The following is an 8,248-nucleotide window of genomic DNA, read 5'->3' as shown; positions in this document are numbered from 1 at the left end:
CTATGCTCTGAAATACCTTTAGTAGCAGTGGTGTTAGCTCTTCTCTGAAAGTTTGGTAGAACTCTGCAGTGAAGCCGTCACGGCCAGGCCTTTTGTTGTTGTTGCTGGGAGTTTTTTGATTACCTTTTTAATCTCTTCTTTTGTTATAGATCTATTTAGTTGTTCTACCTCTGTTTGTGTTAGTTTAGGAAGTAGTGTATTTCTTGGAATTCATCCATTTCTTCTAGGTTTTCAAATTTGTTTCTGTACAATTTTTCTTAGTAATCTGATATGATTCTTTTAATTTCAGTTGGGTCTATTGTAATATCGCCCATCTCATTTCTTATTTGGGTGATTTGCTTCCTCTCCTATGTTTCTTTTGTCAGTTTGGCCAAAAGCTTATCAATTTTATTTTTTTTTCCCAAAGAACCAGCTTTTGGTGTTGTTGACTCTTTTGATTGTTGTCTGCTTTCTATTTCATTTAGTTCTGCTCTAATTTTTATGATTTCCTTTCTTCTAGTGCCTGAAGGCTGCTTTTGTTGCTGTCTTTCTATTTGTTCAAGTTGTAGGGATAATTCTTTGATTTTGGCCCTTTCTTCTTTTTGTATCTGTGCATTTATTGATGTATACTGACCTCTGAGCGCTGCTTTCGCTGTGTCCCAAAGGTTCTGATAGGAAGTGTTTTCATTCTCATTGGATTCTGTGAATTTTTTTGTTCCATCCTTAAAGTCTTCTGTAACTCAGTCTTTTTAGAGCAGGGTATTGTTCAGTTTCCAAGTGTTTGATTTCTCTTCCCTGCTTTTTATGTTATTGACTTCTACATTAATGGCCTTATGGTCAGAGAAGATGCTTTGTAATATTTCAGTATTTTGGATTCTGCTAAGGCTTGCTTTTTAACCTAAAATGTGGTCTATTCTAGAGAATGTTCCATGTGCACTAGAAGAGAAAATATACTTGGCTGCTGTTGGGTGGAGTGTCCTGTATATGTCTATAAGGTCGAGTTAGATGATTGTAGCATTTAGATCTTCTGAGTCTTTATTGAGCTTCTTTCTGGATGTCCTGGCCTTCACAGAAAGAGGTGTGTTGAAGTCTCCTACTATTATTGTTGAGCTGTCTATCTTACTTTTCAGTGCTATTAGAGTTTGCTTTATGTATCTTGCAGCCCTGTTAACTGGGTACATAGATATTTAATATGGTTATATCCTCCTGGTATCTTGTCCCTTTAATCATTATATAGTGTCCTTCCTTATGCTTTGTGGTGGATTTAACTTTGAAGTCTTTTTGTCAGAAATTAATATTGCCACTCCTGCTCTCTTTTGGTTGTTGTTTGCTTGATATGTTTTTTTCCATCCTTTGAATTTTAGTTTGTTTGTGTCTCTAAGGTGTGTCTCTTGTAGGCAGCATATAGATACATCGTGGTTTTTTTAATCCATTCTGTCACTCTCTCTTTATCAGTGCATTTAGTCCATTAATTCTCAGTGTAATTATGGATAGGTTTTTTTTTATGACTTTAGTGCTGTCGTTTTGATGTTCTTTTTCTGAGCTGCTGACTGATTCTATTTCCCATTTAATTTTCTGTGGTGAGAAGTTTATATGCTGTCTTTTCTTTTTCATCACTGTCATTAATTTTGTTTCTGGTGAGTCTCTATTTTTTTTCTTGTATTTTATTTTGATGAGTAGCGTTGTTAGTCTTCTTTGTGGTTACCTTAATATCTACCCCTATTTTTCTTGGTTGAAACCTAACTTTTATTTCTTTATATCACCTTGTCTTCCTTTCCATGTGAAAGATCTGTGACTACATTCCTTAATCCCTCTTTATTATTTTAATTTGTCTTCTTTTGCATAATAACATCATTGTTTCTCTGTTTTGAGCATTTTTTTATCTTGACTTATTTTTGTGATTTCCCTATATGGGTTGACATCTGCTTGCTCTGTCCTGTGTTCTAGTCTTGGGTTGATACCTGATATTATTGATTTTCTAACCAAAGAGCTCCCTTTGGTATTTCTTGTAGTTTTGGTTTGGTTTTTATGAATTCCCTAAACTTCTGTTTATCTGGAAATGTCCTAATTTCACCTTCATATTTGAGAGACAGTTTTGCTAGATATATGTTTCTTGGCTGGCAATTTCTTTCCTTCAATGCTTTATATAAATCATCCCATTGCCTTCTTGCCTACATGGTTTCTGCCGAGTAGTCCAAGCTTATTCTTATTGACTGTCTTTTGTAGGTGACTTTTCATTTATCCCTAGCTGCTCTTAAAATTCTCTCTTTATCTTTGTTTGTGGCAAGTTTGATTATAATATGTCTTGGTGACTTTCTTTTAAGATCTACCGTATGTGGAGTTCGATGAGAATCTTGGGTAGATATCTTCTCACCTTTCACGATATCTGGGAAGTTTTCTGCCAACAAATCTTCAACAATTCTCTCTGTATTTTCTATTATGCCTCCCTGTTCTGGTATTCCAATCACTCATAGGTTATTTCTCTTGATAGAGTCCCACATGATTCTTAGGCTTTCTTAATTTTTTTTAATCTTTTATCTGATTTTTCTTCAAGTATATTGGTGGCAAGTGCTTTATCTTCAATCTCACCAATCCTGCCTTCCACTTCCTCAATTCTGCTCCTCTGACTTTCTATTGAATTGTCTAATTCTGTAATTTTATTGTTAATCTTCTGAATTTCTGAATGCTGTCTCTGTATGGATTCCTACAGCTTATTAAATTTTTCATTATGTTCTTGAATAACCATTTTAATTTCTTCAACTGTTTTATCTGTGTGTTCCTTGGCTTGTTCTGCATATTGCCTGATCTCCTTTCTGATGTCTTGAAGAGTTCTGTATATTAATCTTTTGAATTCTGCTTCCCGTAATTCCAGGAGGACACCTTCATCCCCAAGATCCTTTGATTCTCCATTCTGAGACCTTGTTGAAGCGATCATGGTCTGTTTCTTTATGTGGCTTGATATTGACTGTTGTCTCCAAGCCACCTATAATTTATTGTATTAGTTTATTTTATGTTTCCTTACCGTATCCTGGAAACCCCGGTGGTGTAGTGATTAATTGCTACGGCTGCTAATGTAAAGATCAGCGGTTCAAAACCACCAGGCCCTCCTTGGAAACCCTGTGGGGCAGTTCTACCTTGTCCTGTAGGGTCGCTATGAGTCAGAATTGACTTGACGGCAATGGGATTTTTTTTTTTCTTGTACTGTATCCTAGTTTCTTGCTTTGTTTTGTTTCAATATGCCCAAATGGGTTGCTTGAGTAAGCTAGCTTAATTATTTTTGCCTTTGGAGTTCTGGTGTCCTGTCACCAGATGGCTAGAGCTGTTATCAGGTATATGAGCTTATGAGTCCATTCACTTTTCTTGTATGGATTCGGCTGAGGTGTCCAGGTAGCTAGTCATCAAGTATGTGGTACAGGCTCTGTCCTACAGTCTTAGAGGGGCAATGGTGTTTGGTGTTGTTACCGGTATCTGGTTGCAGCAGGGGGTCATGCTCTGAACAGGGCAGGGGGCTGAGAACCATCCCCTGAGTGTCTCTGAAGAAAGCGCACCCCTGTTCCCTAGAGTGTACAGTGGGTGGGTTCTGCAGATGGACTATGGGCACCCAATGCTTTTGTTTGTAAGGATAGGGAGGTATCAGTTATCGTTGGACCCCTGTCGTGGTGGCTGGGTGACCTTAGTGGAGCCACCAGTCCTCAGGCCCCTAATGTGTGTAGGCGAAAAAACCCTGTTTAATAGGCAAAGCAGTGTCAAATATCAAACACCCATCTCTCCACTGCACAGCTTGAACAGTTGCAGTCTGCCAGCAAGGGTCCATGCAAGGGGAAAAGGCATTTAAAGTCCATGGACCATTTATGCCTGGGCAGGAGCTGCTTTTTCCTGAGTTCCCAGGTTAGTGGAGCTGGCAAATTATCTTTGCCCCCTCTTGTGAATTTATGCCTTCTCCAAGTCCGGGAGTATGGCTCTGGGTGCTCAAATGGGCCTACCTCAGGCCCAGGGAAATGAACCGCCACTGAGGTTGACTTGGGTGGGGGCGGGGGGGGGGCACAGTAAAATATCCACAAGTACTTAGCTTTTGCCAGGAGTGCTGTTCTTCTCTGGTTCCGGAAGTGTGAGTGGGCTGTGCAGCTGGCTGCTTCTCCCTGAGGAAACTGCGGCCGAACGCTACTATCAGCCCACCACAGCCAGGCCTGGGAGTGGTGCCTGAGGGATCCCAGTGATTCAGGTCCAGCAACTCCTCTCCACTTCTGAACCGTCTCTTTCTCCCCCTGCCCCTCAGTCCATTTTCTGACTTTGCCTTTAGTGTTCAGGGCTCCTAGCTTTTCATAAATATAATCGTTTCACTTGATTTTTTGGGGTCTTTTTTGTAAGAGGGATCGCTGGAAGCATCTGGCTATTCTGCCTTCTTGGCCCCACCTCCCATTTAATTTCTTGACTGCTGCTTCCATGAGAGTTGATTGTGGATCCAAGTAAAATTAAATCCTTGGCAACTTCAGCTTTTCCTCTGTTTATCATAATGCTGCTTATTGGTCCAAGCATCAGAATTTTTGTTTTCTTTATGTTGAGGTGTAATCCATATTGAAGGCTGTAGTCTTTGGTTTTGTGTGTGTGTGTGTGCGTGTGCACACGCTATAGGTGAAAGTTTACAGTTCAAGTTAATTTCTCAAACAAAAACTTCTACACATATTGTTATGTGACATTAGTCGCAATCGTTATAATGTGAGAGCACATTCCCCTTTCCACCCTGGGTTTCCGTGTCCATCCAACCAGCACCTGTCGCTTCCTGCCTTCCCATCCTGCCTCCAAACAGGAGCTGCCCATTTAGTCTCATGTATCTGCTTGAACTAAGAAGTACACTCTTCACAAGTATTATTTTATGTTTTATAGTCCAGTCTAATGTTTGTCTGAGGATTGGGCTTAGGGAATGGTTTTGACTCTTGGTTAACAGAATGTCCAGTGGCCATGGCTTCGGGGGGTTCCTCCAGTCTCAGACCATAACGTCTGGTCTTTTTACCAGAATTTCAGTTCTGCTCCACATTTTTTTCGTGTTCTGTCCTGGACTCTCTGTTGTGTTCCCTCTCAGGGCAGTCATTGGTTGTGGCTGGGCACCATCTAGTTCTTCTTGTCTCAGGCTGATGGAGTATCTGATTTATGTGGCCCTTTTGTCTCTTGGGCTAATATTTTCCTTTTATCTTTAGTGTTCTTCATTCTCCTTCACTCCAAGTGGGTTGGCACCAATCGATCCATCTTATATGGCCGCTCGCAACTTTTAAAACCCCAGATGTCACTCACCAAAGTGGGATGCAGAACATTTTCTTAATAAATTTTTTTATGCCAATTGACCTAGACGTCTCCTGAAGCCATGGTTCCCAGACCACCACCCCTGATATTCTGTCCCTCAAAGGGTTTGGTCGTGTTCAGGGAACTTCTTAGCTTTTGGCTTATTCCAGCTGTGCCAACTTCCTCTGTATTGTGTGTTCTTTCCTTCACTTAAGATGAGTCTTGTCTACTATTTAGTTAGTGCACTTCCCTCTCACTCCCTGCTTACTCTCTTAACCATCAAAGAATGTTCTCTTCTCTGCTTAAACCTTTTCTTGAGTTCTTACAATAGTGGTCTCATATGTGTCCTTTTGCAACAACTAATTGCATTCTGCATATTGCCCTCCAGATTCATTCATGTTGTGATGTTTCACAGACTTATCATTGTTCTTTACCGTGCATAGTAGTCCATCATGTGTGTATGTACCATAATTTTTTTATGTTGATGGGCACCTAGGTTGTTTCCATCCTTTTGCTATTGTGAGCAGTGCTGCAATAAACATGGGTGTGCATATGTCTATTCTTGTGACAGCTCTTACTTCTCCAGGATTTATTCCAAGGAGTGGGATTGCTGTATCCTATGGAACTTGTATTTCCAGCTTTTTAAAGTAGGGTCAAATCAATTTCTAAAATGGTTGTACCATTTTACATTCCCACCAGCAGTGCATAAGTGTTCCAGTCTCTCTACAACCTCTCCAACATTTATTATTTTGTGTTTTTTGGATTAATACCAGCCATGTTGGGTGAGATGGTATCTCACTGTAGTTTTGATTTGCATTTCTCCAAAGGCTAATGATCGTGAGCATTTCCTCATGTATCTGCTCGCCTCCTAAATGTCTTCTTTGGTGAAGTGTTTGTTCATATCCTCTGCCCATTTTTCAATTGTGTTATTTGTCATTTTGTTGCTGAGGTCTTGCAGTATATTGTAGATTTGAGAGATTAGACCCTGATCAGATATGCCATAGACAAAAATTTTTTCCCAGTCTGTAGGTTGTCTTTTTTACTCTTTTGATGGGTAGAACTGTGCCATACAGTTTCCAAGGTGGATTTGAACTACTGACCTTTTGGTTAGCAGCCATAGCTCTTAACCGTCATGCCACCAGGGATTCCTTGATGAGTATAAGTGTTTGATTTTTTGGAATCTCTCTTCTCTAGTCTCTCTCTGCATTGTTACATATGATTTGTATTCTGTTTCTGCCATGTATTAGGGCTCCTACCATTGTCCGTGATCTTTATTGTTTTAGATTTTATATTTAGGTCTTTGATCCATTTTGAATTAGTTTTTTTGTGCATAGTGTAAGATATGGGTCTATTTTATTTTATTTTATTTTATTTTATTTTATTTTATTTTATTTTATTTTATTTTATTTTATTTTATTTTATTGCAGATGGATATCCAGTTATGCCAGTACCATTTGTTAAAGAGACTGTCTTTTCCCCCATTTAACCCGCTTTGGACTTTTGTCAAAAATCAGCTACTCATAGGTGGATGGATTTACATCTGGATTCTCAATTCTGCTCCATTGGTCTATGGTTGCACCAGAACCAGGCTGTTTTGACTACTGTGGCAGTATAATAGGTTCTAAAATTCAGGTAGTGTGAGACCTCCCATTTGTTCTTCTTCTTTACTAATGCTTTGCTTATCTTCTTCCCTTTCCATATGAAGTTGGTGATTTGTTTCACTGTCTCTTTAAAAAATGTCATTGGAATTTGCATCAGAATCACACTGTATCTGTGGATAACTTTGGGCAGAATTGACATTTTCACAAAGTTGATTTTTCCTATCCATGAGCATGTATGTTTTTCCACTTTTGTACATCTCTTGGTTTCTTGCAGTAGCATCTTGTAATTTTCTTTGTACAGGTCTTTTACATCTCTAGTTAGATTTATTCCTAAGTATTTTGTCTTTAGGGGCTATTGTAAATGGTATTGATTTGGTGATTTCTTCTTCAAAGTTCTCTTTGTTGGTGTAGAGGAAGCCAACTGGTTTTTGTATGTTTATCTCATATTCTGATACTTTGCTGAACTCTTCTATTAGTTCCAGTAGTTTTCTTGTGGATTCTTTGGGGGTTTTCTGTGTATAAGGTCATATCATCTGCAAATAGTGGTACTTTTACTTCTTCCTTACCAATTCAGATGCCCCTTAGTTTTTCTTGCCTTATTGCTCTGGCTAGGACCTCCAACATAATGTTGAACAAGAGTGGTGATAAAGGGCATCCTTGTCTGGTTCCCATTCTTAAGGAGAATGATTTCAGACTCTCTCAGTTTAGGATGATGTTGGCTGTTGGCTTTGTATACATACCTTTTATTATGTCCAGCAATTTCCCTTCTATTCCATTTTACTGAGAGTTTTTATCATGAATGGTTGTTTGACATTTCAAATGCCTTTACTGAATCAGTGGATAAGATCATGTGGTTCTTATCTTTTGTTTTATTTATGTGATGGATTACATTGATTGTTTTTCTAGTGTTGAACCATCCCTGCATACCTGGTATGAATCCCATTTGGTCATGATGAATTATTTTTTTGATAAGTTGTTAAATTCTATTGGCTAGAATTTTATTGAGGATTTTTGGGTCTGTGTTCATGAGGGATATTGGTCTGTAATTTTCTTTTTTGTGGTGTCTTTACCTAGTTTTGGTATCAGAGGTAAGCTGCCTTCATAGAATGAGTTTGGGAGTATTCCATCCTTTTTGTGCTCTGAAATACCTTTAGTGGTACTGGTGTTAAATCTTCTCTGAAAGTTTGGTGGAATTTTACCTTCATATTTGAAAGGGTTTTGTTGGGTATATAATTCTTGACTGGCTATTTTTTTCCTTCAAGGTTTTATGTATGTCATCCCATTGCATTCTTGCCTGCATGGTTTCTGCTGAGTAGTCAGAGCTTAGTCTTAGTGACTCTCCTGTGTAGCTGCTCTTAAAATTCTGGTTTTGGCAAGTTTGATGACTTTGG

Source organism: Elephas maximus, chromosome 2 (assembly GCF_024166365.1).
Source record: "Elephas maximus indicus isolate mEleMax1 chromosome 2, mEleMax1 primary haplotype, whole genome shotgun sequence".
In the NCBI taxonomy this organism is placed as follows: Eukaryota; Metazoa; Chordata; class Mammalia; order Proboscidea; family Elephantidae; genus Elephas; species Elephas maximus.
Note: the sequence above shows the minus strand (reverse complement) of the source record.